Here is a 4694-nt window from a genome sequence, read left to right as displayed (position 1 = left end):
TATGAATTTTATAATTATTTTTGAAAAAGTATTCTTTGGGGACTGCTGCACACTAATATGTTCATATTATTTCTGAACTCAAGCAGTAAGAGGTGGAAATTCTGAGCACTTCACTGCTAAATCATGCAGTTGCCATTAGTTCTTTCTGTCAAAAGGGTATTAATTTTGCTCAAATCTCACCAAACATACAGATTTTCTTTATAAAAGCAAAATACTCTGGATGCTGGAAATCTGGAGCAGGATCTTCCAGTCGACGAGTGGAGGTGGGGCCTGCTTGTCAATGCATAAAATGACGCGGGATGACGTCGGGTGGAACTCCCGACGTCACCCTGCGTCATTTCCATTTTCAGGTCGGTGGGGGTGCAGCAGTGTCTGCTGCGCGCCCGCCGACCTGTCAACGGCCTATTGAGGCCATTGAAAAACTAATTAAGGTCGTTAATGGACCTGCCTGTCCAATCTCAAGGTTGGCGGGCAGGCCAGGAGCCCTGGCGGGCTTCGGAAAAAGCATGAAACCTCATCCATACGCGGGATGAGGTTTCATGATGGTATTTAAATTTTTAATAAAGGTTTCAGTTAAAGTTATGGACATGTCCCAACTTGTGACAGTGTCACTTCAGGGGAAATGTCAGGGAAATTTTTCTATCATTTGTATTACAATTTTTAATTCGGAGACAATCTCCCTGAGGCAGCACTTAGCCTCGGGGAGATCTGTGTGCTCTTTTGTGCACGTGTGGAAGAACGCACTCCTGGCTGAGGGAATCCCCCCCTCTGCCCGCATAGGGAGCGCATAGCGCTTCCTGGCGGACGTCACATTGGTTGGGCCTTAATTGGCCTACCCACGTAAAATGGCGCTGCGCCTCCGATTGGGGGTGCCGGTTGGAGGCGCACCCGCTCCTGCACTTCCCCGATGGGGGGGAAAACTTTTCCCCTGAAATAACATCAGTAAATACTCAAGAGGTTAGACAGCATCTCTGGTGAGAGAAACGGATTTAATGCTTCAGGTTGCTGACTTTCCATCAGAACCCTGTGCAGATTTTGTTGTCAGCAATTTTCCCCCCTTTTGTCACTACATTTCCCTGAAGACACTTGCTCTTGCTGAGGTACAGTTCTGTGACAATGGTAGTTCTCCATGTGGCCGTTTTTCACGAGCAATCTAGATTAGTGAATGTCAATACTGCTTGACTACAGAGAGCATCATAGCATGTGCCATTCATGTCTCCATCCTAAGAGGTGGATTTGAGTTTTTACATTTACTCATTAGGGTAATTACTAATGACATTACTTGATGCCCACACATTTACTTTTCAGCAGCGGTTCTAGTTGATCAGGATGGGAATGCAGAGCTTTTTTATTTCGCTAGACCAATGATAGACTATAGTAAGTTAACTCAGTATATATGGAGTTTAACCTGCAGCTGTACTTGTCTAACTTGATGCTACACTGTTGTGAAGATTGTGATGTTTGTCTTTTAATTAGTGTTTTGAATGTATTAATATCCAGTATTAAAAATGAACAAACACTAATTGTGATCATTTTAAAGCTTTAATATCACTCAAGGTTTCTCACTAAGTGTCCATGCACTTGCTGATCACTAACTGATGGAAAGAGAAAATTTCACAGTTACCCAATCCAATATTTTTTTAAAAAAGAATCTTCACTTGGGACACAGGTATATACTCATATATCTATACCAATTCTCACACATGATTTTTAGGTATGGGGAGGGGGCGTCACACTGGGTGGGCCTTAATTGGCCCGTCCACCTAAAATGGCGCTGCGCCTCCGATTGGGGGTGCCGGTTGGAGGCGCACCTGCTCCTGCACTTCCCCCTAATGGGGGGAAAACTTTAAAACCTAATGGGGGGAAAACTTTAAAAGGGTCTGGGAGGAACAGCCAATCGATGGGAGGTACTGCACACCTTTATTGACTCAGAACTGGCATAATGAGCTGTACTTTTGGAGTGTGTTTCCACCAGCAGCCCTACAAGACGGGAGGAGGTACCAAAGATCCATGTACACTATATGGGACAAAGGTGGCCAAGTCTCTGAATTGGCAGAGTAATCTGCAATTGTTTTTGAGTTTTTGCTCTATATTTTAATTGTTGTATTTATGTATTTAGAACTTGGTTTTTAAAATATTTTTACTTTTTATATTTTTGAATCATCATGAAAGAAATGATACTTGGGTTTCTTCTGATGTACGATTTCAATTCTGACTTTGTTTGCATTTTATATTTGAAAAGTATTTTGTAGGAATATTAAATCCTATGCATATTTCTTATATTCTTAGCCATACATTTATTTTAATAATGGCAATTTCATGTAATCTGTCAATGACTGCACTTTGAAACATTTGTTTTAGATCTTTTTTCCTAGCAAATCTGTGTAAAATGGTTGTTTTTGTATTACCTATGTAAAGAAAATGTTCAAAAGTTTTACTTGAATTTTTTGTCACTAATTTCCTTGTAATGAATTTTGTGGTTTAGTACTGGTTGGCTTTTTGTTTATGCAGCCCAATAAATTAGACATTGTTCTATTCTTGTATTCTGTCCCATTTCATTGGCAGATTTAGTCATTATGGTTTGGGACATTTAAACACTTGCAACTGCTGAAAGAGAGGATGTATATTTTGGGTTACTTGACTGGAGATTAGTTGCCCTGATGCTGCACACTGGAATCTGTAGTTCTCATTTGTTTCTTGTTTGGAAAGAGGCAAGTACCAAACATTAGATCAACTTTGTTAAATTGAAACAATTGATCTAATTTATTTATAATTTACAGAAGGAAAGATATTGGGCAAATGCTATTCAGCACAAGTTATAACAAAAGGATCAAGGATCTGGAAGCAGTCCACAAAGGACTTATTACTATTAAGGAACTAGGCAAATTTATGGGATTAAAGGCTGACACACCCCTGGAGCTGATGGCCTGCAGCCTTGGACCTTTAAAAGAAATGGCTGCAGAGATAGTGGATGCATTGTTTGTAATCTCCCAAAATTCCCTATAATCTGGAAAGATCCAAGCAGATTGAAAAACAGCAAGTGTAATGCCCCTATTCAAGAAAGGAGGGAGTCAGAATTAGGAACCAAGCCAGTTATTAAAAAATCTGTCATTGGGAAAATGCTGGAATTCATTATTAAGGAAGTAGTAGCAAGACTTTTAATACAATCATAGTCAACATGGTTTTGTAAAAGGGAAATCATGTTTCACAAATATATTAGGATTCTTTAAGGATATAACAAGCAGAGTAGATAAAAGGGAACCAGTAGATGCTGTGCTTCGGATTTTTAAAAAAGCATTTCGATAAGGTGCCTCATAATTATTGCACAATATAAGAGCCAACGACACGAGTTAATATTAGTATGGAGAGGATCGGCTAACTAATAGGAAACAGAATTTGGACAAAGGGGAATCATTGTTGGGTCTCAGCTATTTGCAATCTAAATTATTTATTTGAATGAAGGAGCATAATGTATTGTATCAACATGAAGTCTGGCTGCAAAGATAGGAAAGCAAGTTGTGAGGAGGACACAGTCTACAAAGGGGTATTGGTAGGTTAAGTGAGTAGGCAAAAGTTTGGCTGATGGATATATGTGGGAAAATGAGTTTATCCACTTTAAGAATAGAAAAGCTGAATATTATTTAAATGGTGAGACTATAGAATGCTGCAATACTAAGGGATCTGTCTATCCGCATCCACAAAACAAACCTAAGGTATAAGCAAGCAACTAGGAAAGCAAATGGAATGTTGGCCTTTATTGCAAGGGAAATAGCATAAAAGTAGGGATGTCTTGCTGAAACTACACAGCATTAATGAGACCATACCTAGAGTACTGCATACAATTTTGGTCTCATTTTTAAAGTGGTATACTTGCATTGGAAGCAGTTCAATAAAGTTCACTAGGTTGATACCTGAGATGAAGGGGTTGTCTTCTGAGATGTTGAGCAGGTTAGGCCAATACTCCAGTTTAGAAGAATGAAGGGTAATCTTAGAAACTTAAGATTTTGAGGGGGCTTGACAGTGTAGATGTTGATGGGATATTTCCCCTTGGAGGTATCTAGGAATAGAGACCACAGATTCAAAACAGCACATCTTCTATTTAAGACAGATTAAGAAAAAAAAATTTTCTCACTTGTGAATCTTTGGAATTCTCAACCCCAAAGAGCTGTGGAGACTGAGTTATTGAATATATTCAAAGCTGAGATAGACATATTTTTGAAATATAAAGGAGTAAAGGGTTATGAAGAACAGACAGGAAAGCGGAGTTGAGGGCAAGGTCAGATCAGCCATGATTTATTGAATGGTGGATCAGGCTCGAGAGGCTGGATGACCTGCTTCTGCTCCTCTCATATTCGATGTAAATCTTTTAAAAAAAACTTGTTTTAGCCAGTCCCCCAGGACGAAGGAAAACTTGCTTCCATTCCAGTTTTATGGATTCTGGGATGGCTGATAAATATGTGTGATTCGCAGGCTCTGCTACATGCGGGGCAAGTGGTGCTTGCAGGAATGTAGGTTTGTCTTGACTTTGCCTCAGCGTGTTCCCAAAGTCTCTTGGTGCCTTCCCAAATGAACCTTCTCCATTTTGGCCGGTCACAAGCCGGAGAGCCCCATGAGTTGGCGGAGATATTTGACCTCTTCAGCACCATATGTGTTGCCATGTGTTTATCTTGTTGGTGGAGCAAGGTGTTGCTTAT

This window comes from Carcharodon carcharias, chromosome 10 (assembly GCF_017639515.1).
Source record: "Carcharodon carcharias isolate sCarCar2 chromosome 10, sCarCar2.pri, whole genome shotgun sequence".
NCBI lineage: Eukaryota > Metazoa > Chordata > Chondrichthyes > Lamniformes > Lamnidae > Carcharodon > Carcharodon carcharias.
The sequence above is the reverse complement of the archived record's forward strand: the minus strand, read 5'-3'. Positions refer to the sequence as shown.